Source organism: Sinocyclocheilus rhinocerous, unplaced genomic scaffold, assembly GCF_001515625.1.
Source record: "Sinocyclocheilus rhinocerous isolate Xijiao unplaced genomic scaffold, SAMN03320098_v1.1 scaffold1140, whole genome shotgun sequence".
In the NCBI taxonomy this organism is placed as follows: Eukaryota; Metazoa; Chordata; class Actinopteri; order Cypriniformes; family Cyprinidae; genus Sinocyclocheilus; species Sinocyclocheilus rhinocerous.
The window spans coordinates 760,703-777,915 of NW_015652168.1; the positions used below are offsets into that span (position 1 = coordinate 760,703).

The following is a 17,213-nucleotide window of genomic DNA, read 5'->3' on the forward strand; positions in this document are numbered from 1 at the left end:
ATAGTGTTATATGCACATATGAAGCATTAGAGCAGCGACAGAGCGCGTGCCAGGTGGGCTTGACGGCGCGCGCGTGAGGCGCTTCTCTCGCACGCTGATTGGCTGACAGACTGTGACGTGCGTCCTCATCGTTACCCTTACATTAATACGCTATTATTACAACAGTAAAACTATTAATTTTTTTTAAAAGAATGACTTTGGAAGCTTATTACTCTGTTTAAAGAGACCCAATATTTATATATTATGGTTATACAGTGCCTGTACTCAAATATGACCATCCACCTGCGAGGGCCCCCCATCCTAACATTTATATATTTTCATCCATAAAGACCCACTTAAAGGCAGAGTAAGTGATTTCTGGTAGCCAATGTTGATATTTGAAATCACCAAAACAAACACGCCCCTAAATTTCAAATGGTTTTCAACGGTCGTTTGATCGCGTCCAGTGTAGGCAGACTTTAGTTGTTGTAGACACGGTGTTACTCACCTATTGAGAAGAAACAAAGCAACCTCGGCGTCCGATCGCAGGCCTCCGCTCCTTGAGTTCTCTCCAGCGCTGGAAAGCTGATCTGATATTTACACGGGTCCTACTTCTTGCCTTATCGTTCCGCAGACGTTTTCCTCTTTTGTTTTTTATCCGCCATCTCTGTCTTTCTGTCGCTCGGCTCGGCTAATGTCCGTCCCATGCACTGAAAGCTCTCTCCTCCACATCACGAGTAGACACGCCCCTTATTGCTGATTGGCTACAAGTTTGTTTTGCGATTCGGCCCGAATCAGTTTTCTAAAGTGTTTTTGAAAAATCACTTACTCTGCCTTTAAGTATTTTACTCATACTGTACTGAATATAGGCTCAAAGATGCACTAGTCAAAGAGACACACCAGTGACATTAAATGGGTCCACTCATAGAAACTGACATGTCGCAATCACATGAGCAGTGAACGGATGAAAATATAAGTTATTATTTACTGTAAACAATGTTTAGCCGTATCAATAAACCATTTTATCTGGTTCCCAAAAACCATGGGACAGCCCTCTAAATGGCTGAATCTCTTAGCAGTGCAAACACTACGGCTCTGTGGTGATTTAAAAAAATGGGCCTGCATGATTCAGTCCTGGTTCAGCTGATGGCAAGGAAATTACACATTATGGGCTCTCTGTCAACATCTGTGGTCCACTGAGGTCCATTCAGGACTGAATTAAGAGTGAATGCAGAAAGAATGCAAAATTTCAGTTTTAGTTTAAATTTAAGGAAGTAGAGCAATGAAAACTTAATGAAGACAACAGAACAAGAATAGGAAATTATATCTTTAAAGAGGACCCCTGCAGACCCTCGTGACTTTGAAGGTCAGTAAGTCAGTAAAAATCAGATAATTTTTCCTTTCTATGACATGGCAACTTAGTTCAGGTTTTACAGTAAAATATCATCTTCCCAAAATACTTAATATATATATATATATATATGTAAAATTTAATTATTACATTTCAAGTTGTTTTATGCTGATTGTGCATGTTGTTTGCCGTTAGCTGTAATTAGAATCTACAAAAATACTTTTTGCTATCTGTTAATTTGCGCTTAAGTGGCAAACTGTACCACCGTAGTTTCAATTTCAAGCCAAATGCATGCTGTATAGGCTTTGAATCGGCTGAGTCCAATTTTTTTATCTGCTGCATTCGACGGTTAATCATCAAATCCTTCTGTCCACCCTCTCATCGCTGGGCATCACGGGAACTGCACTCCACTGGTTTGAGTCTTACCTCACAGGTAGGTCCTTCAGGGTGTCTTGGGGAGGAGAGGTATCCAAATCACATCAACTGGTCACTGGGGTTCCTCAAGGATCAGTCCTTGGACCCCTCCTCTTTTCTATACACACTACATCACCAGTACCCGTCATTCAGGCACATGGCTTTTCGTACCATTGCTATACTGATGGCATGCAGCTCTACCTCTCATTTCAAAGACAGAGCTTATCATCTTCCCATCCACCCCATCAGTACAGCACCAGTTTACCATCCAACTGGGCTCATCAACAACAATCCCATTGAGTTTGGCCAGGAATCTTGGAATGATCCTTGATGATCAGCTGACCTTTTAAAGATCATATTGCAAAAACAGCACGATCATGCACTATAACCCCAGGAAGATCAGACCCTTGCTAACAACACTTTTCCTTGTTCTCGAGAAATATAAATAAAATAAGATAAATAAAATGCAATCATTTGTAAATGCATCTGACTGGTTCCTCGTCCATTTATTCATTGCATCAGTCTGAAATGAGAGGTGGTGTATAAACGTTAGTACTCATGTATCGCCATCGAGTTTTAATTATTGAGAAAGTAAAGAATTAATAATTGATCAAGTAAACGTGCGCGTGCGAGAGCTCTGCCCGACGGAAGAACATACGTGCGCACACGGTCTGTCCAATCAGAAGCTTAGATCTCGACATCTCCGCGAGCGCTGACCAATCAGAGCGGAGATACCGTCAACGTCCTGCTTCGAGTCTCTGAGCGTTTAGAATAATGCTGGGAATAAAAATAAATGTTTGTAATGCACGGAGTATTTGAAGACTCGCTTCACAATCATTAGACTACACAGTAGGTGAGTGTATGAGTCTGCCTGCAGCGCTTCTGAACAGAATATAACGCGCCCGAGTGTCGGGATTTAAATTCGTCATGTTTTCTTTTCTAAACATAAAGCATTATGACAACAATAGCAATGTGCAAAAACATAACATAAACGAAATTAAGTAGAGAATAATAACGAATCCAGTCAGACAGGTGCAAGTTGACCAACTGGTGTCCAGCTACCTTATGACTATAACGTAGCACGTGCAATGGTAAAAAAAGTTTAAGTTAAACTGTAATACATAAAACGCACTTTGCAAATTAAATAAACTGGTAATATTCACAAATAACAATAGCACGCTATCAAATCAAATAGCAAAGCAGAGTATACAGAAACAATGAAAACCAATATTTATATATATATAAATTATATAGTGTATATATTGGCCAGAGGTTTGGAATAATTAAGATGTTTGAATGTTTTTGAAAGAAGTCTCCTGTGCACACAAAGGCTTCATTTATTTGATCAAAATGACAGTAAAAACAGTAATATTGTGAAATACTACTACAAATTAAAATGAACTGTTTTATATTTGAATATATTGTAAGTTGTTGTTTATTTCTGTGATGCGCAGCTGTATTTTCAGCATCATAACTCCAGTCTTCAGTGTCACATGATCTTCAGAAATCAGTATAATATGCTGCTCAAGAAACATTTCTGATTATTATCGATGTTGAAAACAGTTGTGCTGCTTCATTTTTTTTTTTTTTAATTCTTTGTTGAATAGAAAGTTCAAAAGAACAGCATTTATTTGAAATAGAATTCTTTTGTAACATTATAGATGTCTCTTTTGACCAATTTAATGCATCCTTGCTGCATAATAGTATTAATTATTTTATTTATATATTTTTAAAATCATACTTACTTACCCCAAGCTTTTGAATAATAGTCTACATATGTGACCCTGGAGCACAAAAGCAGTGTTAAGTCGCTGGGGTATATTTGTAGCAATAGCCAACAATACATTGTATGGGTCAAAATTATAGATTTTTCTTTTATGCCAAAAATCATTAGGATATTAAGTAAAGATCATGTTCCATGAGTTCAAAACACCTGCCTGGAAGTTTCTAGTAGTCTTGAAGTCCTCAGTTAGCTGGTTCAGGTGTGGTTAATTATTGTTGGAGCTAAACTCTGCAGGACACCGGCCCCTCCAGGAGCAGAATTTGACTCCCCTGCTTTATACTTTACTCCTATAAGCTATTGTCCACAGATGTAGAGTCATTCAGGTTATGTGTGTTTTTGGTGCAGGTGCCTTTGGACAGAGCCAGACCTCCTCCTGAGCCCTACATTGACATCAGCTGTGGAGGCTGGGACATGAGTGACAGCCCTGAGAAGCACATTTCCCTGTGGGCCGTGTCCCAGCAAGGGAAGGTCAGTCATCAGATATGCATCACATGTCCCATGTTGTCAATTACCACAGAATATAATTCACTTAAAGGAGACATATTATGCCCCTTTTTACAATATGTAATATAAGTCTCAGGTGTCACCAGAATGTGTCTGTGAAGTTTCAGCTCAAAACTCTCCACAGATCATTTATTATATCATTTTGAAGATTTTCATGATATGTCACCTTTAAATATGCTTACACACATGCTGATTTTATCATTTTTTTAAAAGAAATTAATACTTTTTATTTAGCAAGGACATTGATCAAAAGTGACTTTAAAGACATATATAATATTATAAATGCTGTTATTTTGAACTTTAATCAAAGTGTCTTGAAAAATCATGTTTCCACAAAAATATGAAGCAGCACATCTGTTTTCAACACTGATAATAATCAGAAATGTTTCTTGAGCAGCATATTAGAATGATTTCTGAAGATCATGTGACACTGAAGACTGGAGTAATGATGCTGAAAATTCAGCTTTGCCATAAATTACATTTACATTTTAAAATATATTCAAATAGAAAACACTTATTTATTTGCAATGTGTATTTTATGTGACAACGTATTTTTGATCAAATAAATCCAGCTTTGGTGAACATAAAAGACCGACTCCAAACTTTTGTAACAGTAGTGTATATAAATAAATAAAACGTATGTCAATAACAAAAAGCAAACACAAAATGCATTATAGAAGACTATGAGGGACAAATCAAAATAGTAATAATAATAATAACTGACTGTATCTCACAGCTTAAGCTGTATTTAACTAGTCATTAAGGTTAAGATAGTGATGCAGCTGTGGTTGCATTACAGATTTCTGTCACTGCTGCTCTGTTCTTTATTAATATTTTGAATTAGTTGTTATTTTTATATTTTCAGTTTGCATTTTAATTTTAGTTGAGCAATTTTGTTTTATGCTTTTGTCATTTCTATTTAGCTTTAATTTATATCTAAGTTTTAGTTTTAGTAATTATAGTACTGAAACTTAAACTTTTACATATGTGACCCTGGAGCACAAAAGCAGTGTTAAGTCGCTGGGGTATATTTGTAGCAATAGCCAACAATACATTGTATGGGTCAAAATTATCGATTTTTCTTTTATGCCAAAAATCATTAGGATATTAAGTAAAGATCACGTTCCATGAAGATATTTTGTAAATTTCCTACCGTAAATATATCAAAACTTAATTTTTGATTAGTAATATGCATTGCTAAGAACTTCATTTGGACAACTTTAAAGATGATTTTCTCAATATTTAGATTTTTTTGCACCCTCAGATTCCAGATTTTCAAATAGTTGTATCTCGACCAAATATTGTCCGATCATAACAAAACCATACACCAATGGAAAGATTATTTATTCAGCTTTCAGCTGATGTATAAATCGCCATTTCAAAAAATTGACCCTTATGACTGGTTTTGTGCTCCAGGGTCACATTTTATTTCAATTAATTGCTGTTGCCTTCTAATTTTCTAACTTCTAAGTTCTTCTAACTTTTTTTAAGTTTAAGTTTTGACATCTAATGTTTATGCTATTTTATCTCCGCTTTATTCAAATAACAAAAATGATTTTTTTTTTTTATCGTTTTAGTTTTAGTTAACAGTAGCAGCACTGACTTGTGGTTGCATTACAGACTTGTGACCACCAGAGCGCACTGCTGTTCTGTGATGTCTGCTTTATATTTTGAGCTCCTTGTGGGTTAACCACTTGCTCACAAGAATGTGAACGATTTCCCAGCCGAGTGGTTAATTTAAACACACGGAATGTTTTGTCATTTTAATCATGTGTTGAGAAAGTCTTCATGACGACACACAGATCTGAGGTGTGTGTGTGTATCTCTACACAGCTGTGGTTCCGCACAGGCATCAGACAGCAGAACCCAGAGGGGACGCGCTGGGAACCCATCCAGGTGCCCCGAGAGGTGGCGCAGGTCAGCGCCGGGCCGAAAGACCTGCTTTGGGTCGTTCTCTGGGATGGACAACTGCTGGCCAGAACTGGCATCAGTAAAGACTGCCCTGAAGGTCTGACACTGACAGATTTATTCCTGTCCTTTGAATTCACACGTATAGTAATGCAGGACATACAGTACATGTTTTGAATGACTTACACTTCGCTGCTATTTATGGACACAGTCATGTCAATAGCATGACAGAAATATGAAAATACGGAGGCCCTAAAGAACATGTGGTCACTTGAACCACAACTAAAAATGTCTGAATGTCATTGCATTGAATAACAGGGTGTCAATACTGGAGCTTGCTGCTGAAATCACAGTGTTTTTGTGATTTTTAGTGAAGTCAGTTCTCCTCAAGTTCACACAAGTGGCCTAACTGGTTGCTTTTAATACAAGTTTCAATAGAAATGACATTAAAGTATATGGTAACACTTTAGATTAGGGAACACACATTCACTATTAACTAAGACTTTTCCCCTCAATAAACTCCTATTTGCTGCTTATTGATAGTAAATAAGGTAGCTGTGGTTATGTTTAGGTATGGGGTTAAGGGATCTAGAATATGGTCATGCAGAATAAGACATTAATATGTGCTTTATAAGTACTAATAAATAGCTAATATGCCAGTGATATGCATGCTAATAAGCAACTAGTTAATCGTGAATAGTGTTCCCTGATCTAAAGTGTTACCAAGTGGATTTTAGTTCATCATAACATTACATTCAGTTCACACTTCTTTAGAAGTATATTATTTTTGTTTTCAGGCTCATCATGGGAGTTAGTGCAGCCTCCAAATCAGAAAGGAGCTGTTCATGTCGCAGTGGGGATCAGTGTCGTTTGGGCCGTGACTAAAGACAACAAAGTAAGACGATATTTATTCTATAAATGCTCTGTACAGTGCTTTTGCTTGACATTAATATTCTGCTGTGAGTTTTGCATAATGAGTTCAGTTTCACATGCATTTTTTTTTTTAAATGAAGGCAGTACACAGTGTATAGATCGGACAATGCAGTAAACCATGTGTTTGTGATAGGTCTGGTTCAGGAGGGGTGTGAATTCCCACAATCCCACTGGCTCAGGCTGGATCAGTATTGGTGGAGAGATGTTGATGCTCAGCGTGGGGCCCAATGACCAGGTGAGATCAGTGAGGTATCATATGTGACCCTGGAGCACAAAACCAGTCATAAGGGTACATTTTTCGAAATTGAGATTTATACATCAGCTGAAAGCTGAACAAATACGCTTTCCATTGATGTATGGTTTGTTAGGATCGGACAATATTTGGTCGAGATACAACTATTTGAAAATCTGGAATCTGAGGGTGCAAAAAAATCTAAATATTGAGAAAATCATCTTTAAAGTTGTTCAAATGAAGTTCTTAGCAATGCATATTACTAATCAAAAATTAAGTTTTAATATATTTACAGTAGGAAATTTACAAAATATCTTCATGGAACATGATGTTTACTTAATATTCTAATGATTTTTGGCATAAAAGAGAAATGTATAATTTTGACCCATACAATGTATTTTTGGCTATTGCTACAAATATACCCCAGCAACTTAACACTGCTTTTGTGCTCCAGGGTCACATATACTGCTGTTCTAACAATACAAACATACACACACTCACTTTTCAACAGTCTACGGCCAGATGTTTTTTACAGCCAGCGAAAATTCAAGGGGCCCACAAGATGACTTCAAATCTTGAAGCAATTACATTACATAACCTAATTACAATGCTGACATCATGTAGGAGAGGGCCTTAGAATTTTGTCGTTGACAGTGGGGGGCCTTCAAAAACGGGTTGAGAACCACCGCTTTAAACAGTTTTAAAGGGGTGGTTGATTGCGATTTCACTTTTTTTAACGTTAGTTAGTGTGTAACGTTGCTGTTTGAGCATAAACAATATCTGCAAAGTTACGAAGCTGAAAGTTCAATGCAAACGGAGATATTGTCTTTTAAAATTCTGGCAGTTTAATGCCTACAAAAACGGCTGGTAAGGACTACAACGAGTTACTTCCCGGGTTCGTGACATCACAAACCCAGATAAACCCCGCCCTCGGGAAAAGGCAGCAAAGGCCATAAACACAATCAAGCCTAGAAAAAAACCACTGAACCACCCATTTAAGGCTCAGTGAGATGCACATGACAGTTTTATTCCTGAACAAACTATATTTTTACATTATCTGAATAACATAGTAGCATTTGTGAAAAATAAGTACACTTTAGCATAGTTTAAAAATTTCTTGAATAAAAGAAAAGTTCATATAGGAATATACATGTTTTTGGACACTTAATTACAAGTTAACTGCATTAAATTAAAATGTGCTGTAGTTTAAATTTATATTAAATGCAATTAGCTGAACTGTATGGTACTTGTTGACCCACTCAAATAGGACTTAAGTACAACTTTAAATATAATTTCATAATTACTTCTATTGTCTTTGAAATATGGTTAAAGTGTACTGCTGAATGTACTGAAACGTGTTTATGGTCAAATAAAATACACTTGTCACTTGTATTGAAACTTGTCATGTATTTATATATACAGTGGGTACGGAAAGTATTCAGACCCCCTTAAATTTTTCAATTGCATATTTGTAATGATGAAGTTGCCATTTAGTACATTTAAAACACATTAACTTTAAATGTAGTATCAAATAACACACCACAGTTTAAATTATAATCAAGTACTTTGCATGTGCTTTAGTATGTTAGTCAGCACAACAAAATAAGTGTACTTCTTTAAAGCATGACAAAGTAATATTAAATGTAATGAATTGGTCAGCGCCCCGACATATAGCGCCGTTGCGCTACAGGTGTCCCGAGTTCAAATCCCGGCTCATGGACCTCTGTCCCACTTTTTCCCTGTCATTACTACTGTCCTGTCAGGATAAAGGCAAAAATGGTAAAAAAAAAATATTATTTTAAATTTACTTAAGTATTTATTTTAATTTGACATTATTACAAAGTGCACTTTTTGAAAGTGTACATAGTCATGAAAGTGTACTGTCTTTAGGTATACTTAAGTGGCCTTGTATTTCATTAATATTATATTACGTGCAAGTACAGTGAATATAAAATATATTTAATAATTGTAATATATATAAATATATATATATTTGAGGCACACAAGTGCACATTCAGTTTAATTAAGCCCACTTCTTATTTACAAAAGCTGCTGCAAAAATATAAAACTTTTGTGGGTGCTTTACAGGGAGTTGCTAGTATATTACTAAGAGGTTTCTAAGGTGTTCTGGGTGGTTGCTAAGTAGTTTGCTTACTGGCCCAAGTATATCCACTGCCAAATTTGATATTCTGGTCTCTAGATATGGCTCAGGTCCTTCAAAGTAAGTGTTTTATTTTCCACTAGGTAGCACCACCAGCAAGCTGCAAGATTTGAGGTATCATTCATGTCTGTAGCGCAAAAAAATTCAGGACGAGTTAAGTTTAATACCTAGATTTTGTGGTTTGTTCAAATCATTTACCATAAGTACGAGCAATAATAGTGATCTTTGCCTTAGCAAACTCCACTAACAAGTGATGTATCAATCTGGATAATTTCAGTGTACTCACACCATGCTTTAATCACTGCTTCTAAATATCATATTTCATCTCGTGAAATAATCATTTTCTCCTGTGTGGACAACTCTAGTGGTCCCAGTACTTGTCCTTGAGGGACACCCATCTGCGGTAGGGTGGTGGGCAGACAGGTCTAATTACACTCCTGTTCTCACATGTAGCTTTGAGGATTAACCATCATTAGATCCTCAGACCAATATGTGCACGCTGCACAGCAGGCTGACTGTATTCACTGTCCTTGTTTATATGCACACACATTCATCGTCCAATCACCTTCACCAGCTCACACAGGCCCCTCCCTCCCATCAGGACAGGCATGTATGGTCTGGCGGAGTCGGGTGTCCGCGGGTGTTGATTACTAGTGCAGCTGAGTTTCAGTGTGGAGTTTGCAAGCGATGCAAACCTTGCCTCTGCATCTCTTCTCTCTCTGTAACTGGACCCTTAGACCATCTGACTCTTCCTTGGCTCAGGTCCTTCAAAGTAAGTGTTTTATTTTCCACTAGGTAGCACCACCAGCAAGCTGCAAGATTTGAGGTATCATTCATGTCTGTAGCGCAAAAAAATTCAGGACGAGTTGTTTAATGCCTAGATTTTGTGGTTTGTTCAAATCATTTACCATAAGTACGAGCAATAATAGTGATCTTTGCCTTAGCAAACTCCACTAACAAGTGATGTATCAATCTGGATAATTTCAGTGTACTCACACCATGCTTTAATCACTGCTTCTAAATATCATATTTCATCTCGTGAAATAATCATTTTCTCCTGTGTGGACAACTCTAGTGGTCCCAGTACTTGTCCTTGAGGGACACCCATCTGCGGTAGGGTGGTGGGCAGACAGGTCTAATTACACTCCTGTTCTCACATGTAGCTTTGAGGATTAACCATCATTAGATCCTCAGACCAATATGTGCACGCTGCACAGCAGGCTGACTGTATTCACTGTCCTTGTTTATATGCACACACATTCATCGTCCAATCACCTTCACCAGCTCACACAGGCCCCTCCCTCCCATCAGGACAGGCATGTATGGTCTGGCGGAGTCGGGTGTCCGCGGGTGTTGATTACTAGTGCGGCTGAGTTTCAGTGTGGAGTTTGCAAGCGATGCAAACCTTGCCTCTGCATCTCTTCTCTCTCTGTAACTGGACCCTTAGACCATCTGACTCTTCCTGTTGCCCACTGCCTCCTCCATCTCAGCCCAGCCATATATATACACCTCCAGTTCTTTCACCCGCACACGGCCATATGGGAGTGTCTAATTTGAGTTTGGCCACTCTCCACCATTCCATACTTCACATTTAATTACTAACCGCGCAGGCCGTGTATCTGTGTGTTCAGCTCAGCTGCGATGCTCATATTGGATCCTGTTCCTCAATTTGGTTTAATCAGAAGCAATATCCTCTCTATGAGAACTATGTCAGCACATAAAAAGAAGATCATCTCTTAACATGTTGATTTTCTGATGCTAGCTTCATTATGATGCAGTTGATATGGAGGATTTATTATTGTATGGCTGTCTGTAGTGCTTGATTGTGATATAACAGGCCAATCAAGCATCCTGTGATCATATATTTTTGTGTAATGACTGATGATGACCAGAAGCGTAACACCCAGTCAAACCCTCTCAGAACAGTAACATGATAAATGTTTTTACTGTTACTTTTGATCAATTCAATGCATTTGATGTTGATTATAAGTAATATTTATATTATTTTTTAATCTCACTGACCCCAAAATTTTGAATGGTAGTTTATATTCCAGTATATATTGCTTGCAAGTTAAAAAAAAATCCCACATGTGCATTTAGGATTGCAAATAATTTGCATTATTTTCAAAATGTCAACGCTGTACTTTTTTCCATAAACAACAAAAGTGCATGATGAACACTGGCTGTCGAGTTCAGTGGCAATTTTGCTTGTGTTGTTAAAAGATATACATACAGATCTACATAGATCTTTCTGAATCTTTTGAAGGATTAAAAGGATAAACAATGTAGATGTTTATTTTCACAGGCTCATATTTACCAAGGGGGCCAATAATTCTGACCACAACTGTAAATTTCCCCAAGTTTGCTAAACCAAAGTCTAACTAGATTAACACATCTTATGTAGAAATGAAGAACAAAAAGTTCATTTTACTTTGACTACATCTCATCTCACCAAGGGCACCAATCAAAACCTGATTTCCCACGTAACTGCTGCCAGTTTCACTTAAAGTCTCAGGATCATACCACAGTGTGCTAACTTGATGAATTAAATTGATGAAGTCAGTAAAACAAAGGCTGCAAAGCACAGGAAGGTTATTTTTTTAGTGATATTTTGTTTTTGATATTCAGAAGATGCATGAGAAAATACTTGACCTAGGGTAAGTTTGTCCCGTTAAGTTACATTATCTATTTTGACACATATGCTTTGATATCTAGGTATGTAAGAACTGAGAGACTGTGGCTGGTGCGATATCAAATGTATTTTGATTTTATGCGTGTTCGTTTGTGACACAGGGTCGGCAGCGATGACCGGACCGTGTATTTCCGTCATGGCGTGACAGACACAGAGGTCACTGGCAGGTCATGGGTGGCTGTGTCAGCTCAGCTTGATGGCAGTCAAAGCACAAATCATTCCAGGTAGCTGAAAAACACTGCACAGAGCAGTGATTCCTGACGAGGCATACTTACATAGGTTTCAGAGAGTGTTTGGAAAGATTTTGATTTGTTACACCTATAAAACAGTTTTAAAGAAGACTTTAAAGTAGAAATATTAGAGATGTGAAAGGTAAACAGTACTTAAATAGGTTTCAGAGAGTGTTTGGAAAGATTTTGATTTGTTACACCTATAAAACAGTTTTTAAAGAAGACTTTAAAGTAGAAATATTAGAGATGTGAAAGGTAAACAGTTCATTTAAGCTTGTCAGTTTTAGAGCATCGTATTTGATGCACGAGTTTCTAAGGCCTCTAAATGATCAATATGATCAAAACTTTGCCTGTTGTACACTATCTACTACAAGCCTCTAGATTGATAGTTCATACTTTTTTTGGCAAGTAAAAGGCCTTTTAGTATAATTGTAAAAGTGCCCCCGTTCAGGTCATAATGCATGTGTCTTTTTGCTGTGAAAGCAGTAAATATTTTATATGGTTAGTAATATTTCAAGAAGGGGCTGTTGGGCAACACTAGTGCCTAAGATGGCATTTATTTCATGTTGCAGCTGCATGTTTTGTCTGTCAGTTTTGTGAAAGGCTCTGTGTGTGTCACAGTGATGCCAGCGTCTTCGCTGGTGAGGTCACCGCTCCTTCCCAGGGTTCCATTCTGGACTGTGATGACAATGACATTCCAAAGCCGCATATCCCCAAGATCACGAGTGACAGCTTTATCTCTGCGCTGGTGTCTGAGCGCTCCGCTCCAACACACGACCCGCCCAGTGTACCTGAGGGAACCCAGGTGACGAGCCACGAGTCCGATTCCTCCATCCTGAGCCCGAGCAGCCCGTCCGATGGTAGCGAGACACCATGGAGCAATGTTGACCTGAAGGAGATGAAAGGCTCAGTGGCCACATACACAGTAGTGCAGGAGGAGCTGCCACCCTGGGCCTGGGTCACCGCTGGAGGATTTGACATCGATTCCAGCTCACATGTCGACTGGTTTAACATCTCAGGTGCACACGGCTAAAGCGATAGCTCATCATTTACTCACCCTCATGCCATTCCCATCCTGTATCATTTTCTTTCTATCACCGAAGGAACTTACTTGAAGCCTTTATGTGTAATGCATTAGAAAAGGTATTCATAATGTACATTGCAATATGATATATCATTTATATATATTGTAATATGCATTATAATATTTGCAGTGTAACAATTAACTGTGGTTACAATTATTCATAAGAGTATAGTATACATTATAAGGTGCATTACAATGCATAATTAATGCATTAAAATACTTTTATGATGCATCAAGTAGAAATGTTTATCATAAAAGTAGTTAATTCAACTGATGGACTAAATTCAATTTCACAGTGGTATAAATTCAAGAATGGCGCATCAAAACGTCATACTAGGTTTAATGTTGATGATGCCATACAGCATTAGTTTCCATGTGTCTAATAAATGATCATATGCCACATTTGAATATGAACATGAAATAGATTTATAAGCTACAGCAGATGGGAAGATTTTCGACTTTTGATTTGAATGACTTAATTATATTCATAATATTTTGGGGTTGTAAGCAATGGTTAATAATGGCCTTAACTAGCAAAAATCAGCATACTTCATAACATTTTTTTACAGTCAGTATTATTACAATTATTATATTATTATACAATTATTATAATAATTAGAGACTTCTTTCGACATTTTTTTCGACCCTAAACTTTTGAATGGTTGTGTAAGATGTTACTCCTTCAGTTATGTCAGAAAAATTATGTAAAAATTGGACAGGGAGGTTGGTGGTGTAAAACAAATTCTACATTTTCTGTATGCTGTTTTATAGAAAATACTCTCTTTTCTCTCTGATTCTGTCAGATCCCGGGCCGCTCTCTCCATCCATCACACCTGCCCTCAGTGCTCTAGACACAGACACTCGATGATGCATAAATCTCAATTTCGAAAAATCGACCCTTATGACTGGTTTTATGCTCCGGGGTCACATATAAGAAAAGCATGAAAACCATAGCACACACAAATATTGAGCACAATAGTTCGTTTTGAAGTAGATTGAACTATTTTATTAATACATATAATAGCTGACATGTCTATACACTCTCCATGCGTTGCACTGCAATTCCATGTGATTGTGTCTTACAGTTTGGCCATTATTAGCAGTTACTTTGAAACTAGAAAAGCTACATTTTGAACAAAGAGTTAGCTGCTGTACTGCAGGTTGCTAAGAAAAGGTAGCTAATTAGTTGAAATGATTGTAGAGGGCAGCACATAACTATATAATCAGAGACATATCTCTCTTGATTTGAGTGAGTGTGTGTGTGTGTGTGTGTGTCTCAGTCTGTGCGTGTGACGAGAGGTTGTATGTGCTGGTGGAGGGACTGGCCGCCGCATCAGTGGGAGGATGTCAGTGTGACGCTGGAGCAGGTCACCGGAGCCGGAGCTCAGACAGGAGACATCCTTTACCTCTACTACACACACGACCAGGAGAAGAAGGTAACACCATCAGCAGAGTGCAGTGCACTTTAGCAACAAAGAGTTCTTATTTTGGAAATAATATACTTTTAAAGAATATACTGCAGTGCAAAATGAATGTAATTGTTTCAAATTACATTCTAATTGCATTTAAATAAATGTATTATAATTTAAGCTGCAATTTAAAATTATAAAAATTATTTTAAAAATTATAAAATTAAAATCAAGTACTTTACATGGGCTTTAGTAGGTAAGTCAACACAACAGAAGATTTAAAATGTACTAAATAAATGTAAATTAAACATTTTCATTAAGTTTAATAACATTTTAAAACAAAAGAATGAAAAATCCCAGACACCACTTGAACTTACTAGAGCACTAAATATCTAATAAGCAATGTTTCGGTCAACAGACCTTCCTACATTACAAGTCTACAAGACTATATGCATCAAAAAATAATCAAAGAAAAAAAAAACAATCTTAAATGAAAATGAAGGAAAAACTGTAAATGAAAAACAACATACTGATCCCCCCCAAAAAATTTAATAAATAAAATACAGCATTTGTAGTGTAATCATCATTTTACACAGTATTGCTTATCAGTCTATAAAGCATCCATAATAAATATTTATTTTATTTACTCACTTAACACATTATTGTGTAAAAGTGTGAGTAGTATTCATGAAAGTGTCTCTCTTATAGTGCACTGAAGCTGCCTTTTATTTTTACTAACATTATATTATCTGCAAGTACAGTTTTTAAAAATACACTTTTAAGATTTGAAGTACACTACAAGTGCACATTCAGCACAATTAAGCACACTTCTTTTTCACAACAGTGTGCAGTATATCAACAGACTACATTATTAAAAGAGGAGTTTGGGAGCAAAACGGCTTATGAAGCCATTAAATGAATGTCATTATAAATGAACAAATCAAGATCAAAATGTGCTGTATCAGACAGTATTAGTGTAAATAACTCCGTGATTCTCCCGATGTGTGTCTGTCAGTATGTGTATGCTGTGATAAAGGAGGTGACGGCCCTGGTGCCCGTGTTCAGGGACTCTCTGTACACCGTGGCTGTTTACACGCCAGAGAGAACCAAACAGAGACGCCCCATTTTACTGGCAACTCCTTCTCAACAAGACTTCAACACCTGGGTACAATACAACACGTCTGTTTATAATATAATCAGAGCCATATCTCTCTTGATTTGAGGGCTTTTGAATGAATTAATAATGGTGACAACGTTAAAGGGGAATCGGTTCAACACTGCAGCTGGAATTGCTCTCCAGTTCAAAGCTGATTAAGGTAAGGATCTGTCTCGGCACGTTTAAGAGAAGTCAGACTGAAAGTGACCAAACCTCTCATCAGCAGAAAGAATCAAAAGACTAGACTCAACTTTGCTGAGGAGCATGTTGTGTGGAGAGAGGAGAACTGCTCCAAAGTTCACTTTAGTGTTTAATTTTTTGGGTCTGATGGGAAACATTTTGTTCGGCGTCAAACTGGGGAAAGACTGAAGCCAGAGTGCGTAAAGAAGTCAGTGAAAGGTGGAGGAGGAAGTGTCATGGTTTGGGGGATGTTTCTCCAAAGTTCACTTTAGTGTTTAATTTTTTGGGTCTGATGGGAAACATTTTGTTCGGCGTCAAACTGGGGAAAGACTGAAGCCAGAGTGCGTAAAGAAGTCAGTGAAAGGTGGAGGAAGTGCCATGGTTTGGAGATGTTTTCTGCAGCAGGAGTTGGGTCTCTTATACAGATCAGTTTATCAGAACCTCCTTCAGCAACATGCAGTTCCTTCCCTGCAAGCATCTCCCAATCAGCCTGCAATGTTCATGTAAGACAATGTCTCCGTCACACTGCAAAAAGTATAAAGCAGTTCCTTGAAGCTGAAAGCATTGAAATAATGAAATAGCGGCCCAGAGTCCTGATCTAAACCCAACTGAAAATCTCTGGAAAATCCTTGGAGACAAAGTTCTGGCTAAGAAACCCACTACAGTTACTGAACTATGGAAGAGACTGGAAGAAGAGCGGAGCAAGATCACAGCAGCGCAGCGTGAGAAACTAGAGATGTGCTGAAGTCACTCAAAGCAGGGGCCTCTATTATTCCTACTCATTTCTGACAGCTGTAACCCTCCAACATTTTAGCTGTAATCTTCTTTCGTGCTGCAGTGGTTGCTGTTCTCTAATTTTAATCAGTGTGTTTTCCACAAAATAAAGGTTTTTGTTGAAATACTTGGTTATTTTGTAAAACAGATGTGTGACCCTGGAGCACAAAACCAGTCATAAAGGTCAATTTTTCGAAATTGAGATTTATGCATCATCTGAAAGCTGAATAAATAAGCTTTCCATTGATGTATGGTTTGTTAGGATAGAACAATATTTGGCTGAGATACAACTATTTGAAAATCTGGAATCTGAGGGTGCAAAAAAATCTAAATATTGAGAAAATCATCTTTAAAGTTGTTCAAATGAAGTTCTTAGCAATGCATATTAAAAATCAAAAATTAGGTTTTGATATATTTACAGTA

General features: G+C 37.4%; 1 pseudogene; it reads left to right on the forward strand.

The window, feature by feature from the left end:
• The window catches only part of LOC107713943 (tectonin beta-propeller repeat-containing protein 1-like), a 24,723-nt pseudogene that overhangs the window by 2,395 nt on the left and 5,115 nt on the right, over positions 1-17,213 (forward strand).